The sequence below is a fragment of the Hesperophylax consimilis genome, chromosome 20, assembly GCF_061612785.1.
Source record: "Hesperophylax consimilis isolate HC1 chromosome 20, BYU_Hcon_1.0, whole genome shotgun sequence".
In the NCBI taxonomy this organism is placed as follows: domain Eukaryota; kingdom Metazoa; phylum Arthropoda; class Insecta; order Trichoptera; family Limnephilidae; genus Hesperophylax; species Hesperophylax consimilis.
In genome coordinates, this window is record NC_142855.1 from 1,482,381 (window position 1) to 1,497,239 (window position 14,859).

The following is a 14,859-nucleotide window of genomic DNA, read 5'->3' on the forward strand; positions in this document are numbered from 1 at the left end:
ACTGAACTGTTTTTTGCTTCCAAGGGTACAGCCCTGGATGGGTGCAGCCCGGCCAACCGAGCCCGGTGCCTCTGGTGGACCAGAGGTACTCAGCAGCGGCGCAGCCAAGGCCAGCCGGTCCCCCGCCCTCGTCACCCTGGCCCAGTGCAGGGTGGCCAAACATGATGCAGCCTGGACCCTCTGGCCCCGTACCGCCCGCCCCTCTGATAGAACAGAGGCAAGCCGTACCTGAAGTGCCAGCCGGACCTGTACCTCTGGTGGACCAGAGGTACGCATCACGAGCGCAGCAAGAGCCAGCAGGCCCTGCGCAACCAGCACCCTGGACCATTCAGGGATGCCCAGTACTGGTGCAGCCTGGACCTCATGGCCCTGTGCTGCCCGTACCTCTGCCCCACCCGGGGTACCCAGCGCCGATGCCAGGATCACCTGCCGGACTGCTGGAGCAGTGGGACGTGCCATAGACACAGCCTGGACCACCTGGACCATCTGGACCATCTGGACCATCTGGACATGTGCCGCCCGTACCACTGCGCGAAAAGGAGTATGGCGTGCCGGCACGAGCAGATGGCCCGCCCACAGCCAGTACCAGCTCCATGCCGAGATTCCCGCCCCAACCTACGGCGGATGAAACGGCCCAACATACCATAGCCTGGGTTCAGCATAATGGCAGTCCCATGGCTCAGCTGGCCTCCGCCCTGACAGAAGCCATCACAGCTTCAAGGGCTCAGGACAGCCCCCGTCCCACAATCGAGGACGATCCACGAATGGCGGCCCTTATTGCCAGACAATCAATGGCCAAGGACCGGCCTCCATTCTCTGGAGATCCACTGGAGTGGCCCACATGGAGGGCACAGTTCACCCAGTCTACCTCCACATGTCGTATGACCTCCAGCGAAAACTTAATCCGCCTACAGTGGGACCTCAAGGGGAAAGCCCGAGAAGCCGTCGGCCCCCTTCTGATGGACCCTGCTCAGGTTCCGGAGATCCTGGCAGTCCTGGAGCAGAGATTTGGAGGGACTACTTCACTCGCTGCTCTGATGCTGGACAAAGTGAAGAAGCTGCCCCACCTCACAATTGAGGCCTCTCTGGAGGACATCGCAGACTTCTCTGGCACAGTTCAAAACCTGGTGGCATCACTCCGCTCCCTCAACCATGATGGCTATCTGACGAATCCAGCGCTGCTCAGTGACATCGCGGGGAAGATGCCGCCTACCTTGCGGTTGGCGTGGCTGATGGAAGTGCGGCACTACGAGGCCTCCGCTACCATTTACCAGTTTGCCGCCTTCCTGAAAACCGTCGCGAACGCCATCCCAAAGTCCGGTTTGGTCGACCCCGCGAGGTCCCGCCCACGCCGTGAACATTCTTTCTCAATAACGGAACAGTTTTCGCGAAAAAACAGTGCTCAAAATCGTGAAACATGTGACGAAAACCGTTTAGAGAACACGTCTGCCGCGTAAGAACAGTTTTGGCGAAAAAACAGTGCGCGCCAACGTGATACCTGTGACAGTTTCATAAATACGTCTGCCGAATCAGAAAAATTTTCGCGAAAAAACAATTCGAACAAAGGTAACACTTGTGACAACAGTTTAAACACGTCTACCGCGTCAGAACGGTTTTTATTGCGAAAAAACAATACGTATAACAATGATTCTAGTGAAAAACAACAGTTCGCGAAAATTAATCGAAAGCCCCAAATTTTGTCTGGTAATAATCGAATGCCCCAAATTTTGTCTGGTAATAATCGAGAAAATAATCGAAGCGGGGAAAAAGTGCAAAACAGTTACGGTGAAGTTCGCGAGTTCGATAACCGCGCCGGGTGTGTCGAGTGTGGTGAAAATGGCCACCAACTTAGCGAATGTCGCACTTTCGCCGCGAAAGACTTAAAATATCGTTTTGAAACAGTGAACGACGCCGGTTTGTGCCGATTGTGCCTCAATGGCAAACATTATACAAAACAGTGCAAAGTTAGTGAATGGTGCGGCGTGGGGGAGTGCAGATCCTCTCACCACCGACTTCTTCACAACTATAATAACACTCGTGATAATGACATTACTGTGGCAGATGTTCACAATATGTGACGCCACACCGAAAGTGCCGTGTTAAAAGTGGTGGGAGTCATATTGTCGGGCCCGAAGCGCAGATTAAAACCTTTGCGCTTCTAGACGAGGGCTCAACAGTAACCCTTATTGACGCCACCACAGCACAAAAACTCGGCACTACCGGGCCTACCCGTGAGCTACGGCTGCACGGAGCAAAAAACATGTGCTCATCAGACATGACGTCCCGCCGCGTGCCAATCACTCTACGCGGCGCCGGAATCTCTGATGAGTACGTTATCAAAGCAAATACCATCAAGCAGCTCAGCCTTCCTGTACAGAGGTACCACGGTCGCTACATCACCCCCACACTTCTCATCGGGCAAGACAATGCTCACTTAATTGTCTCGAGGGAAGTGCGCGACGTTCGTGATTCTACGCGAATATTATCACGGACGGCGTTGGGGTGGACCACCCATGGCGGAGGGACCTCTGAACATGTGAATGAAGCTACCACATTGGCCATACGAGCCACACTGTCACCCAGGCGCACTGCCGGGAGGCATTATACAGTGCAACATGGACCATCTGGCCCCGTACCGTACCGAGCACCTCTGATACAGGCGGCCGTACGAGGAGCACCAGTTGGACCTGTGCCAGCATTTTCGCAGAGAAGGCCAGTCGGCCCCGCGAAAGGGTCTCCCAGGCACATTGCCGAGAGACCTCATACAGTGCAACATGGACAATCTGGCCCCGTACCGCGAGCACCTCTGATACAGGCGGCCGTACAAGGAGTACCAGCTGGATCTGTGCCAGCACCTTTGCAGAGAAGGCCACCCAGGCACCATGCCCGGTGGCATTCAACCATGCCCCATGGACCATCTGGCCCCGTACCGCGAGCACCTCTGATACAGGCGGCCGTACGAGGAGTACCAGCTGGATCTGTGCCTGCAAATGGTACGAGAAAATCAGTCGGCCCCGCGAAAGGGTCTCCCAGGCACATTGAAGTAAGGCGCCAAAACGTTGGCCTTACTTCAACTGTGGCAGATACACTGCCCGACATCAAGAAATTTTCCTCATTTAATCATCTTATTCTAACTACCTGCCGGATACATCATTCTATTAAAAGGTGTCGTAGAAAAAGCCACGAACAACCTGATAATCATTTAAGAACCGATGAAATCAAGGAAGCAGAGGCCCGATGGGCAAGAAAATGTCAAGAAGAAACATTTTATCGTGATATAAATGCGCTCCAGAAAGGAGATCCACTACCAAGTGACAGTCGGCTCAAAGCCTTGAGCCCCTTCCTTGGACCTGACGGCCTACTGAGGATGAACTCAAGAATACGAGCACTCAGTAACATGCCCCAAGCAGTGCGGACACCTAGTGCGGACACCTTTGAAGGCCTAGCTTCATTTATATAAATTGTAGAGCCTTTTATTCAAAAAAATTAGATTCATGCGAGAGCTCCGAAGGGGTGACCATAAGTCACCTATACCGGGGTGGGACAGGGTGGGTGTACCTTCAAAGTGCGGACACCTATAATTTTGGATGGTGATCATGCATATGCACGACTTCTAGTGAGATATCATCACTAGGAAGCCGATCATCCGAGTAAGGAGAGAACAATGGCTGAGGTGCGAGACAGCTACCATGTGCTGCGACTGCGAACAAATATTCGCAAGATCGCCCACAACTGCCCCACCTGCAAGATGCGCAGGAGCAAGCCAGCCCCCCCTCTGATGGGGCCCTTGCCGCCATCAAGGCTAGCCCACCATGTTCCTCCATTCACCCCTGCTGCAGACGGCCGAGTGAGGATCGCCAGGATCCAGACGAGCACCGGATTTTACGTCCACCCCGATGTGAAGCTCGCTGTAATCCTGCCGGCTCCACCTACCGATGCAACCTCAACAGTACCACCAGCCCAGCACCATCCCAGAGGGACTGGCCGCCGCGGACTGCGCCGTACCAACAAACGTCCTATTTTTTAGTTCAGCATAGCTAAACGGGGGGAGTGTAACGGACGTAGTTGACCACATTATTTAATTTCATAAAATCTGTTTTACATTTATAAAATGTGCCTACCCCACGCCACTGGCAAAATCGCCACTCCCCGCCACTGGTCATTTTGTCCAATTTTCGGCCCAGGCGGCTTGAAAACTTTGACCCCGAACGGCATCGATACCGCACCGCCCGCTCACCTGCCGCGTGGATCGATGTCCAACATTTTTTCTATGTAAAAATTACTAGGAAAAATCAATTTTTAAATATTGCAAATGTTTATATTTTACTTGTTCATCCCCTCGGCGGTAGTCAAATAAACACTATTTTCTATATACTACCGCTGAGGAGATATTAAAAAAGCTGTTTTTCACACATAGACACAAAGAGTGGAAGATACTACCAGTATCGCCCTGGTGTAAGACCACCATTCAGAATTGAAACGTTGCTCCAAATGGCTTTAGCCGTGTTTAGTGACTAGATCTGAATAGCCAGGTACTTCCCCACCTTCCTCTTTCCCTTCCCCACTTACCTTCAGCCTCACAACATCCCCCAATTGGGGATGCCATAGTCTCACTGGCTCCAGACGGGAGCAGTTGGGACTCTTGTGAGGTATTCACTATAAAAAAAAAAAAAAAAAATATGTATAACCATTTTTTAAACAATATTTTTTACCATTTTTGCGTGTACAAAAATCCAGGAACCTCGTAGCATAGTGAATCTTATCTCTTTCTGAGCGCTATGTTACGGGGGACCTGGGAAAAATACCAACTTAACAATGTTTTACAAATTTGATCGCTTTGAGATCATTTTTACACATTTATTTACAAACTTTTCTTATTTTTTGTCGTATCTTGGCAAACAAAAAATCTAGTTGTCAAGATACACATTCTTATAACTACTATGCATTTAAACTATGTAATTGTTATTCATGTAAGCCTTCAAAATCTTTTCTAACTCGCAAATTTAAGCGACTACCTTCGACTGTGCTGCCGGCAAAATGAATATGCGACATTTTTCCGGGGCATATAAACTCATTATTGGCGCGGGTACAATCCCCCACCACTTTTGGGCTCCCAGCCCAATGTCGGGCGCGAGTCATGCTTATTGAATATAAGCAGCCACATAATTAAAAATAAATCAATTCATCTTTACCACCGAAACCAAGCGTTTTATTTATCTACAAGTGATTCCTGCCCAACATCTGCCTCACCTCGCCAAGTCTTCTGCTCCAAGATCTTCTGGTGTTACCTCCTCAAGACAAGCCGGCCCTCCTCTGGAAAATCGCCAACGCCAGAAGCGAGCAGAGACGACAGCACACCCAGTGCTCAACATTCACCAAGCCTGGGTGCGGGAGGCAGATTTCATCAAATATTTCTACTATCATCATCATCGGCCGTAAAGGAGCATTCTCATCGGTTGAAGACACGGTTTGGACCCGGCGCCTAAATCTACAGTCTTGTGCGGACTCCCGTCCAGTACAGTGCATGTATGTGATAGTTGGTACTAAAGTTATTGTTGCAGAATAATATATTTTGCCTAGTTGCTCGAGTAGGTACTCTGAAATCTATGAATTGCAGAAGTTCACAACAATCTAGTTTGGAGTTAATAATCTTAAATGAAAAAGTTAGGTCATTTATTTTTCTATCTTAGGGAATGTATTTCAATTGTATTTAGTAAAAATGTATAGTTTATGTGTTGGTGTTGAATAGGTATGTGTAATTTGAAGTTAATAAATCGTAAAAATTTGTGCTGCACACCTTCAATATTTTGTTATATGAATCTGGTAGTATGGGGACCACACTATTGAATTGTATTCTAACAAGCTGCGCACTAGCGACAGATACACGATGTTTATAACCTCCAACGAGTCGAAGTCTTTGATGGTTCTGATTATAAATCCCAGTGTCTTCATACCTTTGTTAGTTATTTGTTTTATGTGATTTACAAAATTTAATTGAGTGTCAAACATAACTCTTAGGTCCCGAATTCCGTAGACTTTTTCTAAGATTTCGCTTGTTCTAAGGTTTCGCTTGTTGGAAGTAATCGATGAGACTCCAGACTGGTGATGGAATGCAGGAATAATCTAATAGAACTCGCTACCATCAATAAAATAACCCTAATCTGGGTACCAGGACATAAAGGTATTGAGGGCAACGAGCGGGCTGACGAACTAGCAAGGAAAGGGGCGAAAGCACCACTTGTAGGATCCGAGCCGGCCGTAGGCAATTACATATTGATAGGGGGGTCAAATCCCAGCACTGCAAAGAATGGGAGAGGGCACCTGGAATAAGACAATCCAAAGTACTCATAAAAGGACCAGACCCTAGACGAACCAATTAACTACTCAATATGGACAGAAACTCGCTGAGGAAACTGGTAGGACTACTAACAGGACACTGCCATCTCAGGAGACACATGCAGATATTGGGAGTGGAAAACACCAACAGATGCAGGAAATGTGAAGAGGATGAAGAGACTCCAATTCAGCTATGGTGCCAATGTCCTGCCCTGGTGGGAACTAGGCTCAGATACCTGGGGAGACATACAGTAGAACCAGAAGACATAGCCACATACCCAATGACAGCCCTGGAGAACTTTATTAAAAGGACCGGGTTGTTAAAGGATTTAGGTAAAATGGGAGATAGCACAATGGTCCTATGGACTAAGTGCTCACGGGAATTACGTGTAAACCCTCTCCGCCCTATAATTATTTTTAAATTGTGTAAATTATTTCGCGTGTCTTGTAATAAAATCACTAATAATATTATTGTAAGGAATACAATTAAACAATGGACATATAAATATTTTCAGTGTGCTGGTGTTCTGAACGCGGATGTTTCTGCTATCGGGAGCTGCGCTAACGGCACTAAGGGAGACGAGATCCTCGCCCGCTACGGAGACATGACACATCAACTGGACCCCAAACTGGCCTTTGTACCCACAGTCATCTTCAACGAGGTAACCACTACTCCACCGTGATAATCTAACCTAACCTAACTAACTAACCACTCGAGTGATTTTTGTCATACTATGCCAAGTTTGCAAAACGCTTTGAGCGATTACTTGCAAAAATGTGGCAGATTTATAGCACCTAAAAACATAGGATATACAGTGAAATCTTAATGGATTTCTTGGCCTTAAACCACAGTGAGCAGTTTCATATTGCTTGAGTGGTTAACTAACCATCACGCCGTTTCTCCGCAGTGAGAAGCAGAGACAAACAACCCGGTCTTTGCACATACCCCTTGCCTCATTCACATTCATACATACTCTTCTATTATTCTGACTCTTGACATGGCCCGACTCAAGTATCTGATTCACTCGATCGTGACATGTTTTCCTCGGGCATCTCCAACTTCTTTTACCATTCATATTTGCGCCATATATTCTCTTTACACTCCTTTGCACATTGTATTTGCCCATATTGAAAGAATAGAAAGAATTCAAAAAAAAAATTTGAAACACATAAATTGTAAACTAAACTTACACTTCTCAAATTATACCGAATCCATTAAATTTCATAATTTTAACTCCCTCCAAACACGACGTCTAATTTTTGATCAAATCTTATTGTTTAAAATCCTAAATAATGGTCTGGACTCACCAGAACTTACCAATTCAATAAATCTTCATATTCCGTCTAGATCAACCCGACAATCTGATTTATTTTATCTACCCTCGTGTAGAACAAACATTCGAAAAAATTCCCCGATTCCTCGTATACGTGCACAATTTTATACAAAATTTTACAGCTATGACATTTTTGGTAATAACCAAAAGAAATATCGATATGAAGTAATGCGTACTATCGATTATTAATATGAGAGTATGGAATGTATCGGGAGCATCTCCTATCCTCTTCCTATTTTCCTCTTCCTCTCCCCTTCCTTTAACACCACATTAATGTTAAGATATTAAAACTTCATTTCCAATGAACTTTAGCATAAGAAAGTTCTGTAGCTTGACTTCAGTAACCTTGTATATTTATATTTATCATTGTATATTATGTAAAAGCTGTTTGTTTCTTACAAATAAATAAATATTTGACAGAAATTTATATGGTTGAATTAGCTCAGTGGTCAGAGAGGCGCCCTGGCAATACAACAGCATACCTTACTGACGCCTGTGCACTAAACATTATCAAGATAAGTTATTCTATTAAACGAACAGCCCGTTTCTGCACAGAGACAAGGATGTTTCAGGTATTTTGGAGCTTCAGACCAGAGGTGGCTGCAATTTCAACAGTGGGGTGCACTTAGGATTTGAACAGGGTCAGCAGTTGTGTACTATATACAGTACGCCAAGCTTCTGTTGTGCTAACTTGACTCTGGCTTTGAGGGAGTCTCCGTCCCCTTAGAGTTGCTGGTCACTTAGAGGTACAGCAAGCATATCAATGGAAGGAATGTTGGGAAGATTACTTCCGTTGAATTTATTGCTTATCATTTCAATCCCTTTTAGACGTAATCAGACAAAAATAGATTTTTTATTTATTTGATGTTTCAGAAATTCAATAAGGATGACAATAATGCTCCCCGGAGGGATATGTAAGCTGTTATCTGCCGCTTGTCTACTAATAAACCCAAAGCTTGCCCTTAAATCCCTTATCGGTGGTTGACTATCATCACTCACCGCTACGCTCAATGGGCCAAAACTCAACTTATTTTACTTAAATATTATAATTAATTCTTCTGTTTTATTTTCGATTCATTTTTATTTATTTAGAATTTACGGCACAAGTGCCAATTAAATACAAAGTTTTTATTTTATTTTTTTACATAAACATAGTGCAGTATAAAATTTTGATGAGAAAAATTAAAGAATTAAATTTAGTTAAAACATAACAAATAAAATAACAGTAAAGAAAGAAGCAATGACAATAGCCTGTTATGTAGTGACCTCATTAAAATAAGTGGCGTTAAAATGTGTTATTAGTGCAGCTTTATACTTTACAAGGGGGATATTAAAAGTATCTGCGATTGTAGCATAAAAGTTCCCAAGTGTGTGCAATCTATTTATAACAGAGTTATATCCTGAGACTGTGGTATAACTGTCACAATAATACATACTAGAGGACCTTGATCTAATGGTAGGTACATGAAATTGAATCAACATTAATATGTCAGGGCTATCCATTTCATAATTTATAATTTGAATAAAAATATAAGAAGAAAATTTTTTCACTTAACTTAAGCAATTTTAATTGATGTAATAAGAAATCATAATCTAATGTTTCTAAAGGAATTCCAAGCCTAAAATGAATACACCTCAAAAATTTGCGTTGGACTCTTTCAATGGTATTAATGTGATTATTAAAGACAGGTGACCAAATTGTAAAGTTTTATTCTAAAATACTTCTAACAAAAGATGTGAACAGAATTTTTAATGTGTTGATATTTTTAAAATCCTTGGAAATTCTTACTACAAAACCTAACATTTTCATATCCCTGTTAGCGATAGAAGTTATGTGAGATACAAAGCAGAGTTTCTGATCAAACATTATGCCTAGGTCAAGTTCTTCGATTACAGAGATTAAGTTAACATTACACAATGAATAATTATACATTATTGGGTGTTTGATTTTGTGGAACTTTATAACTTGGCATTTTTTAATATTTAGTTGCAGTTTCATAAATGTTACCAAATGTAATGATATGGCTTTTGATGACGACTAACTGTCCTGGTCACGTGGACCATTTGTGATGAACCGACCTTCGGAGCTGCCTATCTGAGCCTCTCGGTTCATCTACTAATTAACTGAGCCTACCCATTGCTGTTAATGGGAAATAACCCTTCGTGGGTATAAAGCTCCTAACTGTTTATTTTTTAAATGTAAGGAGGTTCTAACTCCTATTGTCTAAACATCCACGAGTCCCTATGATTTTTCCACATAGTAAACAAGATCTTCGTGACTTTATCGTACAATAATCTTTCATCTAACGTTGTGTAGTTATTTGATTTAAGATATGGAAAGGTTAATGTAATTCGTTGGTGTGGTAACCTATGTTCTTTTAGAAGGTAGAGTGAATGGAACTTTGCTATGAAGATCTTACACCAGGGTGATACTGAGAGTATCTTCCACTGTGCTGCAGATATGTCAGGTAGGTGTGCTGACCCCTATTCTACCAGTATTACAATGGAAGATGTTTCGAGGAACAGGTGCAGTCGGAAAACACACATTTGCTTCTACGATTCGTTCTATAGTTGCCTCCTTCCTGTCCTCAAACAGACCCTCCACACAGCATCCTGTGTTTGAAACTCCAAATTCATATATTGTATCATACTTGTAGGTATTGCTTGTATGCTATCTATATTTTCTGTAAACTACTTTACTTGTCTAAGTTGATATATTCATGTGTGTAGTTTAATCTCTTATTCAATTACTGTGTCTAAAAACAGAGATGTCAGTTTGCGTTATGTAATAGTAAAAACCAAAATTGCTTTCCGATTTCATCCATGCAGCACCACGTCGGAAGGTTCAGCTGTTCAACCGTCCGTTCCTTAAACCAGAGATATTTCCTTACCGCATGTTCTTTCATATTAATGTTAATTAATTAATGATCTAGGTATTAAGCTTTTGAATCAACCAGACGGCAAGTTTCTTATCATGGGAGACTTTAACCTACCCGATATTACCTGGACTCTTCCTGTGGGCGAGGTTAACCCGATTCCTAGCAACTACACTTCTATAATAAGCTCAACATTTATCGACAATATTAATTACTGTAACCTCCACCAATATAATGGTATTCAACATACATTAGGAAGAATTCTTGATCTCGTTCTTTGTAATTTTTCGGTACGCGTAGCTCCCGCGAACGATCCGTTGGTTCCTGAGGATGCTCATCATAAATCCATCATTATCACTGCTGAGTTCGTTGAACCCCCGGTCATAAAGGAAAACTCAATTAAACGGCCCTCATTCCACAAGCCTAATTATGATGACTAAAGATATAGCCTGGCACAAGAAGATTGGAACGCACTTAACCTTACCGATTCCGTCAATCCTGCAGTATCGCATTTATAAAATATTATTAATAATTTGATCGCTGATAAGCTTCCATTGAGGCGTACTGGTAAATATTCCTACCCCCCGTGGTATAGCTCATCATTAATAAAACTTATTCGTGAAAAGCAGAAATTTCACAGACTATATACAACCTACAAGAACCCTTCCGATTACAAAATTTTCAAAGCTACGCACCAGACAGAAAAAAATGGCAAAGAAGTGTCACGAAGACTTTATTAATAATGCTGAAGAATATCGCCAAAGATCCTAAGGCATTCTGGTCATATGTTAAATCAAATAAACTATCAGCATCTATTCCTAGCGTATTAAATCTTAAGGATGTAACAGCCGAGGGTGGACAGGCAGTCTGTAATTTGAAAATATCTTGTGTAAGTCATCTCTTTTTCTCATGAAGTTTATAACATTCTGTGTGATCCATGGATTAAGGTGTACATTTTTAAGTGAGATTTTATTTTAGATTTTTATGGTTTCCATTTTCGAATTCCATGCTTCATTTCTATCGTCCATAGTAGGTATTTTTTAATCAAATTGGTAAATAGTAGATTATGTATAGTGGCATTCCACGTCCAGTGGCAAAATCAGATCTAAGATTCATAATCGCTAGTTTAGAGAAAGGTTTTCTGTGAACGAGTCCAAATGTGTCTTATAAAAGAACACTTTCGTGAAAATAAATACTCAAACACGAAACAATAGTTTTTTTCCACTGTGAGTCAGCATAAGTCAATACATATTTCCCTTTAGAGAACATGTCTAGTTGCAGTCGGAACATGAAAAAGGTTTTTCTACACTGAGTTATCATGTGTTACTTCAAAAATCCCTTTTGAGAAGATGAATAACTACAGTCATAGTATGAAAAAGGTTTTTCCCCACTATTAGTCATCATGTGTCTCGTCAAACTACTCTTTACAGAACATGAATAACTACAGTCAGAGCATGAAAAAGGTTTTTCTCTACTATGAGTAATCATGTGTATCTTCAAAGATACCTTTTGAGAAGATGAATAACTACAGTCAGGGCATGAAAAGGGTTTTTCTCCACTGTGAGTCATCTTGTGTACCGTTAAATATCTTTTTTGAGAAAATGATTAGTTACAGTCAGAGCATGAAAAAGGTTTTTCTCCAATATGAGTCATCTTGTGTACCGTCAAATCGTATTTTTGAGAACATGAATAATTACAGTCAGAGCATGAAAAAGGTTTTTCTCCACTATGAGTCATCATATGTCTCGTCAATCTACTCTTTACATAACATGAATAACTACAGTCAGAGCATGAAAAAGGTTTTTCTCCACTGTGAGTCATCATGTGTAAGTTCAAAGATTGCTTTTGAGAACATGAATAATTACAGTCAGAGCACGAAAAAGGTTTTTCTCCACCATGAGTCATCATATGTCTCGTCAATCTACTCTTTACAAAACATGAATAACTACAGTCAGAGCATGAAAAAGGTTTTTCTCCACTGTGAGTCATCTTGTGTACCGTCAAATTGTTTTTTTGAGAACATGAATAATTACAGTCAGAGCATGAAAAAGGTTTTTCTCCACTATGAGTCATCATATGTCTCGTCAATCTACTCTTTACAGAACATGAATAACTACAGTCAGAGCATGAAAAAGGTTTTTCTCCACTGTGAGTCATCATGTGTCTCGTCAAACTACTCTTTACAGAACATGAAAAATTACAGTCAGAGCACGAAAAATGTTTTGCTCCACTATGAGTCATCATATGTCTCGTCAATCTACTCTTCACAGAACATGAATAACTACAGTCAGAGCACGAAAAGGGTTTTTCTCTACCGTGAGTCATCATGTGTAAGTTCAAATATTGCTTTTGAGAACATGAATAATTACAGTCAGAGCACAAAAATGGTTTTTCTCCACTGTGAGTCATCTTGTGTACCGTCAAATCGTTTTTTTGAGAACATGAATAATTACAGTCAGAGCATGAAAAAGGTTTTTCTCCACTATGAGTCATCATATGTCTCGTCAATCTACTCTTTACACAACATGAATAACTACAGTCAGAGCATGAAAAAGGTTTTTCTCCACTGTGAGTCATCATGTGTAAGTTCAAAGAATGCTTTTGAGAACATGAATAATTACAGTCAGAGCACGAAAAAGGTTTTTCTCCACTATGAGTCATCATATGTCTCGTCAATCTACTCTTTACAAAAGATGAATAACTACAGTCAGAGCATGAAAAAGGTTTTTCTCCACTGTGAGTCATCATGTGTAAGTTCAAAGATTGCTTTTGAGAACATGAATAACTACAGTCAGAGCACGAAAATGGTTTTTCTCCAATGTGAGTCATCATGTGTAACTTCAAAGATACCTTTTGGAAAGATGAATAACTACAGTCAGAGCATGAAAAGGGTTTTAGTCCACTATGAGTCATCATGTGTACCTTCAAAGATACCTTTTGATAAGATGAATAACTACAGTTAGAGCATGAAAAGGGTTTTAGTCCACTATGAGTCATCATGTGTACCTTCAAAGATCCCTTTTGATAAGATGAATAACTGCACTCAGGACATAAAAAAGGTTTTTCTCCACTATGAGTCATCACGTGTACCGTCAAAGATCCCTTTCGAGAACATGAATAACTGCAATGGGCACAAGAAAAGGGTTTTTCTCCAGTATGGGTGCGCAAGTGAAGTCCTAAGTTTGACTTGTAAAAGCAGGAGTAGTTACAATGGGAACAGGAGAATCGTTTTTTTACGGGTTGCATCTTCAGTCCTGTCAATAAATCAGAAAAAGATTAGGAATATAACGTTTTCCGTGTAAACAAAGTTAAATCATATAACGTTAAAATAAATATAAAGCACGAATTCTTCAGTGTAACAGAGAAAATCGGTTTTACCTGTTGTCTGGGTAATTTTATCGAAGTGAACTAAGCATTCCTTTTTAATATCTGGCAGGTCAATTTCAATTTCCATATATGGAATCCCCCCATCATATTCTTCTTGTTGTTCTAGTTCTGCCTTGTTTGAAACATTTTTCACATTAATGCTACCTGTAAAAACAAAAATTCAACTTGTATGTGATATATTTATACAATAATTTAACGCCCGCGGGGCTTTTTACGGGGTAATTAAATTTTAAAATGAGAATTGATTTTGAACATGAGAAAGAAATAATAAAAATAAAATTGCAAGAGACAAAAAATTTATGATCAGTCAGATTTACAAAGAAGGTCTATAATATAACCCACGAAATTCACTAAGCTAACATAAAACATTTATTTATTTATTTATTTATTGAAATACAAACGGCAAGACATGTGCCATAAACATAAATATAAAAATATAGTTTAAAGTATAAGGAAGTAAAGTACTTAAAGCTACAAGGTACAAAATATACAGCATATAAAGTTTATGGATAAAATATAAAGTTAAGTGTAAAGTGTAAGGTATAAGTATAATTTACGGTGTAAAGTGTAAAGTTTAATATAAAGTTAAGTTAATTATGAAGAATAAATTATTAAAAAAAGACATGCACTAAAGGTAAAACATGTCAGTATCACCCATGTATTAGTTTCCTATGTGTGAAACCGCTGTACCGGAAATTGGACAATGTAGTTGCGCTTATACATACTGTGTCGAGTATTGTGTTGTGATGTCATTAGCGAAAAGTAATACCTCGACATCGTCGAAGCAATTAGTCATATCGTTGATGAAAATGAGGAATAAAACCGGACCAATGTAAGTTTATATCCATATCTAGAATAATGCGATGTCAAAGCGCTTGACATCGCATTATTCTAGACAGGGATATAGACTTACATTGGTGTAAGAT

General features: G+C 41.2%; 1 long non-coding RNA gene across 1 annotated transcript; it reads right to left on the bottom strand.

The window, feature by feature from the left end:
• Window positions 1–10,855: 10,855 nt before the first annotated feature.
• On the bottom strand, window positions 10,856–14,041 carry LOC149413884 (uncharacterized). Its single transcript, XR_016304035.1, has 3 exons — window positions 13,925–14,041; window positions 13,553–13,800; window positions 10,856–11,413 (listed from the first exon to the last, which is right to left on the bottom strand). It is a non-coding gene; the product is annotated as an uncharacterized LOC149413884 (long non-coding RNA).
• Between the last annotated feature and the right edge of the window lie 818 nt (window positions 14,042–14,859).